Below are 15727 nucleotides of genomic sequence, written 5' to 3'. Positions count from 1 at the left end.
ATTATCTCAGAGGTTTGGAGTGATCATGGAATTCTGGCAATTGAAAACAATCACACATGTGTCAGATTTTGTTTTTACAGAAGTTTCTTACTAAGTACCCTCTGTGCCTAAACATACACTATGAAGATGTACAGAAAAAAATATATATAATGGTGTCTGTCTTCCAATGAACTTTACTTTTATTTGAAAACAAATACTAGACCAAGTTAGTTGCACTTGGGCCAAGAGTGTGTTTATACCATGTACCTCTAACAGGGAGACTGTGATGTCTTTTCAGGATATGAGCATCACTCCTAGCTTGGATCCTGATTCTGAGAGTCCTTGAAGTGTTTGGGCATTCTCATTTCCCAGCATATGGATCCAAGTACATTTCCAGAGGTCCCCTAGGAGAGGCACTGTGAAAATCATTATCATTTATCCTCATCCCAGAGTTGCAAGGTCCTCTTTCCTGGGATCCTGCCCTCCCCTCCAGGTGATACTTCCATCATCTGAAATTGGTTTAGACCAAGGCTAGGGATTATAACCTTTTATCAATGTTACCTCTCAGCTTCCTATAAATATCCTTGATTCTAATTGTATCCTCCCCATTCTTTTTTTCTCTACAGACACCTTGTTCTATTTGCCATCTTCAGAATTTTCTCTGGTCAGGTCTGCTAGCTGCCACTCCAACCAAATTATAGACTGAATGTTTGAATGTGTTCCCCAAAATCCATTTGAGGAAACTCCAACTACCAATGTCCCAATGTGCTTGGAAATGGGGTTTGGGAGGGATTAGATAATGAGTGTGGGGCCTTCATGAATCTAATTAGTGCCTGTATAACAAAAAATCATGAGATTCCCTCTCTCTCTCTCTCTCTCCCTCTCTCTCTGTCTCTCTCTCTTCAACATGCTAGGACACAGTAAGAACCTTGTCATCTGTAAAGCTGTAAGAGGACCCTTACCAAGAAAATAACAATGCTGGCACAGTTCTTTTGGACTTTCAGCCTCCAGAACTGGGAGAAATAAATGTTTGTTTTGTAAGCCACACAGTCTATGGTAATTTGTTATAGCAGCCTGAGCTAAGGCAAACCACGATGCTCATTACTCTCATTGTATGTACTTGAATTCTGATGTTTAAATGCCAACACCTGGCCTCTGTGTGTCTGGGTTTTTCATTCCCCATTACTATCAAGGCATCCATTTCTGCAGTGGTAGATCACAACTTCTGTACTTGCCTACAGCAGAGATGCCACCACTGAACTTAAGGATGATGGGAATTCCTCTCACCAGTGAATATTCTTAGTGTTTAGTAATTTGTTTCTAAACACTGTAAAAGTGTAATTGAAACCTATGAAGTAAAGGTTACTGTTGTTGAGATTTCAAGGGGTAACATGAAAGTTCATACCTTATTTTTGAAGCAAATATAAGGGATTAAAAACCAAGGCCAAAGCAAAAACAAGATTAGGATGCAAACGTTATTTTCTAGTATTCTGATCTTAGTCTTAGACCCCTTATTGAGCAGGCTAATGTCATTTCTAGAAACAATGAGCAATTCCATTTATTCACATTCCATTTACTATTTTAATTATTAGTATTATACTTTGTTTTCTTTGTTATTCGAGAAATGATAACACAAGGTATCTTTGCAAATTTGAAAAGATAGAGTATATAATGAAAAGCATGTGTCCTTTCCATCCCTGATGCCAAGCTGTCCTCTTCAGGAAGAACCAATGATACCAATTTCTAATGAATCTTCCGGAAATGTGCTATATATACATGTGTATGAGTGCCCATAATAATTGCATTTTTTTTACAGTGAACACATTATACAAACTGTTTTGTGCCTCATTTTTTCACTCTACAATCTATCTTCCAGATTGTTCTATATTTATACAAATAGAGCTCCACTATCTATTTACTAGCAATCTAGTATTCTAGTATGTGTGCATGCAAAATATATATTACCAAATTACTTAAATGAGCATTAAGTGGTTTCCAATCTTTTGCCATTAGAAGTGAAGCCTCAGTGAAACTCTTGTATGTATGTACATACACATATATATGATTTTGCACACATATATATTTCCTAAAAGTGAACACACTAAATCAAAGTGTCCATGCATTTATTCTATCTAATGTGGGCCAGGCATCAATATCCTTTAGAAATCACTTTTTATACTTAAAGCATTGCTGAATGAAAGTGAAAAGCATGCACATCAGAAATAGGCCAGAGAATATACATGTATAATATATTATATATCTAATTTCTTTACAAGGAAAGCTACATCTTTTTAAATAGTGAGCCCAATACTTTCATAACATTACCAAGAATGTTAGCTGGGGCAGGCAATAATGAAGTGATTATTTTGCCAAGGTTGACCAAGGCTTGTGCAAGCAAGGAACGATCATCATTTTTAGTGTCAACAATTCTCTTTCTCAAATGATTTATCTCTGTTTTCATCTTCTCACATTTCTTTATAAATCCTTCAGTACACAGATCTTCTTGGACCTAAAAAAAAAAAAGTGAGGAAGGAAGTAAAACTTTTTAAATCCCCCATTTTTTCAAGGATTACATTTTGTCAAACTTTAAAACTTTGTCAGACTATCTTTGTTTTATTCCTAAAATTGTTGTCTCTTAATCATGAAAGGAGACTCTTGTAACAAGGAATATTTCCTGGTTTGGACCTAAATATTAAGAGAAAGTGTAGTTTACAGCCTTAATAATATTCATATACCTTAGGGTTTTGCCAGGAGGCTAAGCCTGGCATGAGGACAAATGTAATATTTTCCAGTCAAAAAATGCAAATGAGAGGTAGCCTTGGTCTGACTGCACTAATTCTCAGTCCCACTCAGGATGGTACTGTCACCCATATTATAGAAATCTGTTATAAACACATGGTCCACAAATTATAGAAATCTCTTATAAATCATGTTCAGATGAACAATGAGAGAAATCCCTCCAAGCCACATGATAGCTTGGGGATCTATACAAACCTGGAGGCAATGCAGCAAGTGTAAAAGCTGCCACTTCCCTGTATTTTTAATTCTGGACATTTCTGGTAGTTTTATATCAGCAGAGACCTACCTCAGGGCCTTGGGCTGAGCAGGGCTCCTGGTAAAATGTAGTGATCTTGGTAAACCATACTATTTGTTGTTCATATTAAACACACATAGTTGGAATATCTGTTCAATCAAGCCCTGTGAGATCATTTTAAATTTCTCTAAGTGGCTATTCAACCCTATTTATATTCTCTGAGGGCTTGGAGTAGGGGGGCATACTCATCCTGAACACTCCAAAGTCTACTTACAGAGCCGAATTTAAAGGTTTTGGAAGGATTCAAAGGCTTCAGGGTTTTAATAAATCACAAGCAGTAGATGCACTTCTGATCTCTGCATGATCTTGCTGTAACCTTCACCCATCTCTTCCTGAGGTACCAGGGCAAAGCTATCAAGCTCTACTACTGCCACAGCCTGATTCACCTTCAGCTGATGCTCCAATATCTTGTTTGGCTCTCTCAGCAGGTTTTCTCTTTCCCCCACCAGCTTCTCCATCATTTGGACTATGTGTTTCTGGAGACTTCTCTTCTGAGCCTCCACCTGCTGCTGCTGCTCCTGCAGTTTCTGTTTCAGCAGCTACTGTTCCTTATCAGCTCTCTCATTCCTGGTCCACTCCTCTGCCCCAGGGAGGCATTAGAGAGGGAAAAAATAGGCAACGATTGACCTCCACCCTCTTGAGCTCAGAGGCCAAACCGAATTGAAGAGAGGGGTAGGAAATCTCCGAAGTCTTCCCCCCCACCCCGTGTCCATACCATCAAGACCACACTTCAGAATGTGAGAGAAAAGGCTCTGTCTGTCTGGCATCCAACCACAGTTCCCTTTGCTGTTTCCAGACGCAGCAGGGTTGTTCCACAGAAAGGAAGGAAGCTCCTGTATTGGGAAGGTTTTTCTCTCACACCTGTCAGAGGGCACTGCAAGAACCTACCCATCCCACTGTGAGACCAGCCCTACCCTGTACCTGCTATGGGCTTCTCCCCATCAGTGAGGGCTTTATCTGCCTGCAGGATTTCTCTATTGCATTCTGGGACTGCAGAAATCTCTGGAGGAACTCATTTCCCTGAGGAACCAAGAAGGAGCACAGAAATTAGATTTCGAATAAGTAAATTAGTGCTGCAAAGACAACTAATTCCATGTAACTTTTGCTTCATGTTTAAAGTTCCATAGTGGTTCCTTACAATGAGTCCAAGCTCCTTAGACTGACCTGTCTCCCTCCAGTCACTTGCCCAGTGCTACTTCCTTCTCCCCACTCTAGATTCCAGCCAGTCAGAACCATGTTAAGTTCTACAAATCCAAATCTCTGGTGCTTGTACATATCTGTTTTCCCAGTGTGAAATAGTGCCTCTAAATTGTGCTGCTGTTCTCCTCTGCCACTAGCTGGTTATAACTTTAGACAACTTATTTTAACCTGCCTATGCTTCTCAGTTCAGATCTTTAAAGTGTTGATAATGTAGATGCTTCTTAATGTTATTTGAAAGATTAAACTAAAGAGTCTAGGGAAAGAGTTTAACATTTTGGCTATAGGAAACAACTGTTCAATATATATTAGTTGCATTAGTATTGTTGATTTTTAATTATGATGATGATGATGATGATGATGATGATGATGATGATGTTTGTTTCTAACACCTAAGTAGCTCTTTCCTGAGTGTTATAACTTGTCTATGTAGTTGACTTCCTGTCTCAATTGTGATCATCCTTGTGTACAAAGACTGACTTGTAAATTGTCAGTGCTCAACACGTCAAATATGTTGTTGAGTAAAAAAAAATGAATAATTTATGTTCTGTCTCTGGATTTAAGAAATCTGTACTCATGGTTGGGAGTTGACATTTGTACTCTCTTCAGGAATAAATAGCATGCAGTGAACCTTAAGAGCCAAAGCTGTTTGAATGGCCCCATACTCTCTCTTTATGCATGCATGGAGCTGTTCTCTCAGATTTTCAGTATAGCCCTTTGACTATTCTGTAGGTTCCCCCATGTTTCCCTTATTCCTCACCTTCACTCCTTTCATGGGCACTTGGTGATATTACTTTTCAATAATTTCCTTTGCTTTCCTGTAGAGTTCATGACCTCCAGGAACAGAGAAAGTTCCTTCTGGGATACTTTATATTAGTGTCTTTGAAAGCTGATCAAGTTTAGTCTGGCAACATTTGATTGATGTCTCTTCATTCTGCATCAAGAAATCATCTTTCTTATTCTTTATGATTTCCTAGAGGGAAGAAAGATAGAGGGCTGTCACCAGAAGCAAGGAACAGAGGAAGTAAATTTCCAAAGGATCTGGTAGAAGAATTGGTCTAACTGTGTTCCTCATGAGAAAAGTATTCTGTTGGAGGACATGTAATAAAACAGCAGTCACAAGATTTGATTTATTCACAGCTCTGAAAACTCTGGAAGACCATGGGGAAGTTCCCTAACCTCCTTTGGGTATTTCATCTGAGCTGTTGGAGTTGCATTACCTAATTTCTCTGGTTCCTTGAAGCTGCCACATTCAGTGATTCTGTCTGTATTCAATGATAGATACAACAAGGAGCAACCTAAGCTGAAAGTGGCCTGAGATGTGGATCTGAAAAGAGAAATTTCGGTTCCCAGCCATAGGAGTGTGTTCACAGAAAAAGAAGCCAGCTAAAGAATATCTTGGGTGTTCTGGACAGGCTTGGAATCCACAGAAGTATTTATTTCAAGAGGATATCTATACTGATTTTTCATTGAAGGTCAAAAGGAGTTCCAGATAAACTGCCTGAGTTCTGGCAGTCAAAAAAGAAGGAAATGTAGTCCTTTGAAACTCTGTCCCTCATGAGAACATGGACTACTTTATCCTTGAGTGAGAGATGAGCCGTGGGACCGGTAAAAACACTTCTAGTCTTCATTCTTCAAGGGTAGGCGACAAAAGGTAAATACTAAGACAGATTATGACAAGGTTACTCTGGAACTCCTGCTTGTCTTCCTTGAAGGAGTGCTCCATGAAGACTGCAGGGGCTTCCCACTCACAGGCAGCGTGCGCCTCCAGCAGCTCCTGCAGCATGTCTGTGGGGAAGCTCACTCGCTGGGCTATCTGCTCGCTGTAGTGGTTGTCTGCCTTCTGAATGGCAGCTGAGTTCTCCAGCTGGGCCAGAGTTGTCACTGCGTTCTCCAAGCGAGGTACTGCTCCGCTATTGATAGTATCCACATAGGTCACAACCAGAGTCCTCAGCCCTGAAGAAGCCAGGAAATTTAGGGGCTAAATATCAAGTTATCAGTCAATGGCTCCAGGATTCTGAGACTATGCTTCTAGGGTCATATACACATGCACACACACAAACACACACACGCACCCCTACCTCCCACTACTATTATCACCTTCATTTTCCTACTGACTCTTCATTTTTATGGTTTTCCAGGCCACAGGACTAAAAAAGTTAATATCTACTTCTATCTAACATACTAGGTGCTACCTGGAAAATACAGTTTCTCATTTTAAAAATTGAAAGCAATATAGATTACATAGATAGACAGATGAGGCAAAGTGTACCATGTTTAATTTATTCCTAATTCTGAGGCTTTGAATGAATTTTCAGTGATTTATGGGCTAATATTTATTTTTGGACCACTCTAAATTCTCAAAATATCTTTTGAATTCTCCTTGTGAAGAACACTTATTGTATAGGACTTCCTTTGAAAACATGCAGTATTCTGTTTTTACACCAAAAGGGTGATTATATTCTAAATGGAGAATGTTTTCAGATAAGTGGGAGCCACCGATATCATTGACAAAAATTGCAACTTGAGGAAGGAATTTGTAAATCCCCCAAAGTGAGATAATTATAAAGTATACAGATTTATTCATGGAGTATAAATGTCTGTAAAATCAGAATTCTTTTAGAATCAAACAAAAATACTAGAAAGCACATTATATAAAATATTCAACATATACCAGTCGCCATGGAAATGGGAAAAAGAGACTCACCTTTCCCAGTGACCATGATTCCTTCTTTGAGGGTCTTGGTCCTTGCATCAATGAAGGTGTAAGAACAGAAATTTTTTGTTTGCTCCTGGAATTTAGGATCCAGTTGGTCTTCAGATACCATCCCAAAATTGGCTAGAATTTTTTTTTCCTATGTTGGCCAGTCAAAGACAAAACACTTCCATCTTGGAAATAAATGCCTGATGCAGTCTCTGGGTAGATTGGATGTTTGGGCTTTGGGATTTTTCCCTGAGGGACAGAAAAACAGGGATTAGAGTGTGTAGAGTCTTGAGGTGAGGGGATTACAGGTGTTCATGGCAGGGATTTGTGTGTCTTTGCCATTTCTACACATAGAACTCTTTTAACATAGACATTCAATACTTCTTTGCACATCAGACTTTTACCAATTATATAACTGCAGAGAAATTTAGGGAGACATCTGATCCAGTAAAGGAAACCTATGGCTGGTCTCTCCAGACATGCACATAGTAGAGTGGTTGTCTATGATGTGTTTGCTTAACTAGCAGCTAAAAGAATGAAAGGTCACATGAAACTTTCTGCTCAACTCAACCTCATGTAAGAAATGAGCTGTGGAACCAAAAAGGAGAGCTACAAACAAGGGATCATGGACAGTAATTGGAATATTAGGAATAACATCCTCATTATTTAAGAAAAACTGTTTTAATGCTAAAAATAATTGATGCAGTTTTATCTATTTTTTAGTAAAACCTCTGAAGTATAAATGTACCTGAAATGTAATTTTAAGGTATCACCAATAATCTATATACTCTTTGAGGTAAATGATTATATCTGGTCCTCTCCTGCCAGCCAATTTCTTAATAGCTGTTTTGAGAAATCATAAATAGAAACGTGAAAAGAAGAATGAATAAATTGGGATTGATATTTCTCTCAAGGTTTCAATAGACACACATCCTTGGAAATGTAACCCATGAAAATAATTTATTACCTTGTAATTAAATCATGGGTAAACATGTGGGAATTAGAAGAAAGCTATGATGTGGAAGGTAAAATGAATGTTCTAATAATTGTCAGTATTATTGAAAAGGCATAGATTGTAAAGACAGTCACTTCTTCCGGTTTATTTAGAACATACAATCATTTTGTAGATGATAAATTTATACAGGATTAGAAAGTTTTATATCCCTCTTTGATAAGAATAATATGTGAAATCTACATTTTGTTCTTTAGATAAGCTTTTCACTGCAGTTTCATGTCTAACAATTAGCTGATTAGTTGTTTTCTTCAACAGAGACAAATTGAAGGAATAGGAAACACAGCATCCAGTCTTTAGAATGTTTCATCACCCATGTAAATCTGGATGCTAAATTTAAAGATGTATAAAAAACAAATTGGTTTTGAGTAATTTCACTTTACTTTTCTTGAATAAACTTCAACTGTAGCCCCTAGATCTTTGCAACCCACTTTCCTGCCACCATTTCCACAGACTTTGATTTAGTCTCAATTACAAATGCAATCACAGAGATGAGGGATATTGTTTAGTAGATCCCACACTCTATTGGACCGTACACTGCCCAGGCCATACTCTGATACCTGGAATCAGCTTCAGGGCATTCTCCAAGTACTCATCTTCTGTGATAGGCTGACCACATAACTGCAGCTCGAGGGTGAAATCCCATACAGTCCAGATAAATTCTGGAAAGAAATTCACAAATTCTGTGGAATCTTCTACTCTATCAGGTGTTTGAGAGGACTTTGCCCTGATGTTTTGCAAGCTCTGTCACATAACTAAGATTTGGTTAGGGAAAAGAAACTCACTACCAACAATTCCCACATTTCTCTAGTATAAAAATATTATAAACACACTCTTTTGCCATGGGTCCCCTCTGTTCCCCCCAAGAAAACTAAATGACAGGAAAGGAGAGACTTACTCTATCCTCATCCAATGAATTCAGTGAAACATGGTGGTTCAGGACCTGGAAGGATACTGCAGATGCTCCCGGGCCTGGTGGTTGATGGTGCTCATGCTTTTCTAGACAAAGCTACTGCAGAGAACCACGGCCAGGGCAAAGATCCATGAATCCTTCTTAGACTCATCCTAGAAAGCACATTAGAACAAGAGAGTTAGAAGTTTACCCCTACATTAGAAATTCATCTGTACACTTCTTCAATCATGGTTTCATTTATTATTTCAGCTAACATACTCACCATGCAAAGAAATTGAAGACGGATGTAAATGCAGATATCAACTTTGACAAGTACAGAGACATTTCTTGTGTTTGCAAATTTTTCATATATAAAAGGATTCTAATGTTCACAGTACTTTCTTTTTCCTCAATTGGATAAAGTAAAATAACATATACAGAAAAACTAATACAGTACCTGTTGTGTAATTAGGAATTCAGTGATGAGTGTGGGCACTTATTCATTCTGCATATATTTATTAATCAGAGTCCATATAAAATACACCATAGTTGGCATAACTGGGTATTTAAATTATATCCAATCAATAAATAATTGCAGGAAGCTACTAAATATCCCCCATTGTTCTTAGATTTTAAAAAAGCAATGCTAAAAATGAAAATTATTTCTTTCAACATGACTATTTCAAAGCAGTGGACAAACATCCATAACAGTATTGCAACAAAGATAGAAGTATCTGTAAAAGGCTTACTCTCAGTAATGTATATAAGCAGTGAAACCTATAGCTATAACACTAAACTAAAATTTAGAAGTCTATCAATGAAGAACAGATTTATGAAATTTGGAGAAAGAATTTATAATCTGAAAGCTTCCTCAAAGTCTTGAGCTGAATATTAAAGAACTGGTAAATGTGGAACTGAAGAAATGAAGGTGATCCCATAGACAGGAAAACCCAGAGAAACAAAATTAGAGATGGGAGAAGACAGGGGTCTTGTAGTTAGAGTCATTTCAGGGCAGAGGGCAAGTGGAGAAGATAAGGTGAGCTTTCATGCAGCCTAATCAAGGGCCTTAAAGCCCAGGCTAATTTGTATAAATCATAGCATTGTCTAAATAATGGCATAAACTGGAAATTTTTTTTTATTATAAATGGCATGTAAAGTTGCTCCCAGTGCAAATGCAAAAACTGTGGTTTATGTTGAGAAGATTCTAAATGGGAGTTTGGGGGGATAAGAGTCTATTCATTACTTTCTTTCCCCAAAACCCACTTTTTAAAAATAATCAATTAGGATAAGAAGCAGTAGCAGTTATGACAAACAATTATTTCAACAAGAAGATTGTATCATTATTTGATATATGGCTTTAAAAATAAGCACACACTTTCTAACTCCCATTGAGGAAAAAAAAAAGAGCTATAAAAATGTAGGTATTATTTCCAAATAAATCTCAAAAGGGGGAAAGGAGGGATAGTTCATTTCACCCAATAGCAGAAAGCTAAAACCCCGAAAATCCATTTTAAAATGTTTCTTGTAGGACAAAAAATTACTTTTATAGAAGTTGCACATTCAGAGATGTCTCACAGATTTCCAGATCACTCTGTGAGTAGTTGATGAACTACATCATGGAAAATGTAAACCCGTCCCTTAAATCCAACCCTCAAATACATTCTTCACCTTGTAGCTAAGAAGGTGAATCAGAAATTTTTCCTCACTCACAGATTGATACTTCTCCTCTTTCTTAGTTATGCTTAACTGTAAGCTCTCAAAACCAGTCAGGTGCTGCCTGGATTGCCTTTCAAAACTGAAGGACTTATTCCCCCAGCTGTTGGGAGTGCTGGTGGAAGACAGTCTTCAGGTGTCAGCCCTCTTAATTAGAAAGGCTTCTGGAGCAGCTCTTCAAAAATGTATCAGCACCCCTCTCCCAAACTCAGGATAACTCAAAAAAGCCATTCCAGCCATGGAGCTCCCATGAAATTCCCAGAAATTGGGGATTGCAATGCAATGTAATTTCTACTTCCATCCAGCCTGCTTCTTTCCCAATTACATGGTACTAAATCTGACTGCAGATAATGTGGTCTTATCAATTGAACTAAAGACTCTTTTAGGGCAGGACCTTTACTTTGGTCACTGATATCTACAATTCTAAATCCAAAGGCCTGTAACTCAGCTGTTCAATAATGACTTACTAAATGTAATCAAGTCATCCACACAGTGCCAAGAAATAAAAGAATTTATCTAAGACACCATGATATCTTACCTAGAAGTGAGATTCAAACAAATCATAGTTTGCCTTATTTACTATAATTGATTTCTAGATTTTACAGATTAAAGCAGTAAAATTTCTAGGACCATGGAGAGATAAGGGGAAAATCCAGAAAAAAAGTATTTAACTGTGAATTTCTGCTTTACCATTCACTTATCCCCAAGGCACTAAGTGTCCAGAAGGACCACCAGAGTGCGATTTGGCTTGCGTGGGTGAGGCACACACCACATCCAGATGCCCTTGGTTTCAGATTGCACTGTAGAGCCTAGAGGAAAGCCTGTGAGGAGAGGGGAGAAAGCAGCATTCAGTTAGAGCAGATAATCTAAACAACCAAGGGGCTAAAGAGTCAGATCTATTGGAATGTCAGTATCCCAGCATACGAGTTGGTGCTTTCTCCATTTCCTCAAGAATGTCCTACTTTGTGTGTCATCTGTTTCAAGGAGGAAGGAATATTAATTGTGATAAAGATACCAAGCAAGGGATCAACATAGAGGCAAAGGGGAATCCATGAATCAGACAAAATGGAAGTCACTGATAACCATAAAAAGAGTATCTTGAAAGAATGGTGAGGTTCAAAGCCAGAGAGAAATGGACTGAAGACAGACATGGGAAGAGAAAAAGGTGGAAAAAAATCAAGATTATATTTTTTGTCAGAGAAATTTTTCAAAAGTGGGGAGAAGTGTTAGCCACAGTAGTATATGACATACAGGAAATATTTTTAAGATTATAGACATTTGAACACATTTATATGTAGATGAGAATAGTCCATAAAAACGCAAAATGTGTTTCAAGAGCGAGTAGACACAATTGCAAGAGTCCAGTGCTTAAGCATGAAAAATAAGGTAGGATTGTGAGAATTGGTAGGAGAAATTTTGCTTTACAGGAATAAAACATACAATATGATAATGAATTACAGTAAGACAGTGGTTTAGCAGTGAGAAATAGGAGTGGAAAGTTGATTTCTTAAGAGAAGTTTGGTTCTCCCTACACATGATCAGGACAAAAATTAAGAAGCTGAGGTATTAGCTAGAATGAAGCAATTAGTTCTTGACCCAGTACAACACTCACCATGATTCTGACCTGCAAGATGGCTCATCAAGTAGGATTTGCCTGTATGATACGGCCCTACAATGGCCACCACCAGCACTGGCAAAGAAATCTCACCAAGAATCTGCAGAGATTTTTGGTTCACTGAAAGCACCTTGACACTTTCCAGCAGACAAATGGGGTCCATCATTTTGGGTCTGGATGCCATGGCAACCTGCCAACCTAGAAGAGCTTCTTAGTGGAAATCAGATTATAAAGTCATTCTCAAACTCAGACTTATACAAAGCATCAATCAACTTAAGATAAGGTAAGTAAGAGTTCTGTGCTTTCCATGAGACAAAATGTAACCTAGAATTAGCATACTGTAGAGGTTTTCCCCCATCATTCCCTCAAGTCTCTCATGGTATTGGTAGTGAAATAATATAATATCACTCTCCAAAGTGTTATTTCAAAATAATAATATAATTAAAGTTATTGTTATGATGCACTGAAGGCCTACAATATACCAAGCCCTTTGATAATAACTTACATATCAAGCTAAACTGATATTCACAAGGGACTGAAAGTTAGAAATTAATATAACTACTTTGGAAATGAGGTAAGTGGTTCTCACAAAGGCTGAGTGAATGTCATTGAGAAAGGATTGAAAATCTACATACTTGAGTAAAATGACAGACTAGCAAACTCTAAGCTCTTGTTTCCCCACGGAGATATAAACAACAACCAAAATACTGGCTAGAATAACCTTACAGTAGTTCCATAAAACAGTCAAAGATCCAAAGCAACCAACCAAATACCAAATCAAGAAACAGCCTCATTCAAAATGGTAGGAAATTCTGTGGTTTTTCTGTTGCCCTCGGTCCCCATTGTGGTAAGGTCTTTAAGGAAGTGGCAAATCATTTCCCAATTCCCTCCCCTGATTCAGAGAGAGGGAATTTTATAATGTTCTAACCTGTCAGGGCTGCCTCTTCAGGTCTCTGTTTCACCTCACATGAAACTCAGGGAATGGTGGCAGAGGGGTAGGTGGTGGTAAAACTTGGATATCAGGTGGAAAGAAGCAGCAGGTATTTCTCAAGGATAAATGTGGAGAGACAGCTCCACAGATGCCTAGAGCAAGAGGTTACCAGTGAATATATAAAATAGACTATCTAAGGCATCAGTTGAGTTTCCAATTCCCTTTTTTAAAATAAACAGAGCAGAGCAGACTGCATTTACAATGTTCTGACATCTCATGGGCTGCCTGAAGGACTGTTATCTTTTCCCTTATTTGGATCTTAGGCAGGGAGAAGCAGTGGGCATTGCTTGGGAAAGCTGCAGGGAGAATGACCTGCAGACACCTATGACAAGATATTATGGGTGTGTGATATTGAGATGTATAATAAGAAATACAAATTTGATCATTGTCCTTATTCCTGGTATATAGCTCTTAAAACCCTATGTGATGAGAGAGATGAAATTATTTTTCTTGAAACTTTTGGTCTTTTGTCCTCAATTCCTAAAATAGCTCCAGACTGATAAAGATGAAAGGAGAGTCTTTTGTTATTTATAACAAGAACCTTTCAACAACAACTGAGTTTATGTTAATGAGGTGATTTTTTAAAGCCCCTAGATCACTACAATGGAGTTGGTTCCTAGAGGAATCAATGTTATTAGAAAGTTGCAACATTTAGACTGATGCTCCAACCACTGGGGAGCAGAGAAGAGTTGAAAGTTGAGTTAATCACCAATGACCAATAGTTTACTCAACCATATCTACCTAAGAAGTCCTCCATTAAAAAAATAAATAAAACCTAACTGAAATGGTTCAGAGAGTTTCTGGCTTGATGAATATGTGGATGTTGTTAGAAGGTGGCACATCCAAAGGGGTCATGGATGCTCCACATGCTTTTCTTGATATCTTTCCCTTTGCATCTCCTATTTTGCTGTTTATAGGCTGTATCCTTTTTTAAAGTAAACCAGTAATCTAGTAAGCAAATTATCCTTCCTGAGTTCTTAAGCCATCCTAGCAAATCATTGAACCTGGGGAAGAGATGGGAAACCCCAATGTACAGCCAGTTAGTCAGAAGCACAGGTGACAACCTGGATTTGTAACTGCATCTGAACTGAGGAGAAGTCTTGTGGGACTGAGCCCTTAATATGTAGGGTATAAAGTAACCCTTGGAAGTTAGTGTCAGAATTGCTTATTGTGAAAAAATGCTCACGTAAGTGGTGACCAGAAATAAGTATAGAGAATAGAAAGTTGAGAAGAGAAACTGAATTTTTCTTTTTCTTTTCAGGGTGGAGACACACAATAGACAATCAAAAGTTCAAAGGAGACATCATTTGGGAAATTAATATACTTAAAAGGAGCACATATATGGAAAAACTGAAAAAGCAAAACACAGGCCCAGGGAAGATGCATGCTCAAAAAAGCCTAAAAAGACTTTACAACTTCTCTTAAGCTTAATCCCAAGTTTCAAAATCAAGAGCCAGCTTAGGAAAAGACTCCCTTGTCAAAAGGCAGTATGCAAAGAATGGGAAAGGTGACTGCTTTCATAAATGCTCAATTTTCAGGGGGTGGGAGTGTAATAACACAGTAGTAGAGCATGTACTTAACATGTCCAAGATTCTGGGTTAAATACTGAGTACCTTCATTTAAAATAAATAAATAAATAGATAAATAAATATCCAATTTTTCAACAACAACAACAAAAATCACAAGGCATACAAAATAAATGAAAATATGGCCCTTCCAAAGGAAGAATATAAAGTGGTAAAAAAAAAAAAAAAACCCTGAGGAAACATGTGCATTAGATGTTTTAGGCAAAGACTTTAAAATAACTTTTTTAAAATATGCTTAAAAAGCTAAAGGAAAACTCAGAAAAATAACCAAAGAAAATCAGAAAAACAATATATGAACAAAATTAGAAAATGAACAAGGAGATAAAAATAATTTAAAAAGGAACCAAACTGAAATTCTGAGGCTGGAAAATACAATGAATGAATTTACACATTTTCTACAGGGAATTAGACTTGGTGTTAAAGCTCAGGGGAAGAGCATTTGAATACATATAAAGGGGATTAGACTTGCACAGGCAAAAAGACTCAGCAAACTTGAAGACAGGACATTTGAACTTATCAAGTCTCAGGAGCAGAAGGAAGAAATAATTTTTTTAAAGTGAATACAGCCTAAGAAACTTATGGAATACTGTCACATAGACAGGTATATACATTATGAAAGTCCCTAAAGCAGAAGGGAGAGGCAGGGCAGAGAGATTATTTGAGGAAATAATGGCTAAAAAATTCCCAATGCAATGAAATATATAAATCTACAAATGCAAGATATTCAACAAACTCCAGTAGGATAAATAATCAGAGACCAATGCTGAGGCATATTATAATCAAACTGTCAAAAGACAAAGAGAGAATCTTGAAAGCGACAAAAAGCAGTAACTCATCACATCCAATAAGATTGTCAGTCAATTTATCAACAAAATATTTGTAGGCCAGAAGGCAGTGGAATGATATGTTTAAATTGCTAAAAACTGAGTGATGGGGTAGGGGGG

At 37.6% G+C, this 15727-nt stretch overlaps 1 protein-coding gene and 1 pseudogene; both read right to left on the bottom strand.

Moving 5' to 3' along the window:
- LOC135320670 (actin-related protein 3B-like) overlaps positions 1-15727 on the bottom strand; it is an 876522-nt gene that overhangs the window by 509429 nt on the left and 351366 nt on the right.
- LOC135320713 (guanylate-binding protein 6-like) lies at positions 2125-12428 on the bottom strand (annotated as a pseudogene).

This window comes from Camelus dromedarius, unplaced genomic scaffold (assembly GCF_036321535.1).
Source record: "Camelus dromedarius isolate mCamDro1 unplaced genomic scaffold, mCamDro1.pat HAP1_SCAFFOLD_114, whole genome shotgun sequence".
NCBI lineage: Eukaryota > Metazoa > Chordata > Mammalia > Artiodactyla > Camelidae > Camelus > Camelus dromedarius.
This window is presented reverse-complemented; position numbering and strand designations above follow the sequence as displayed.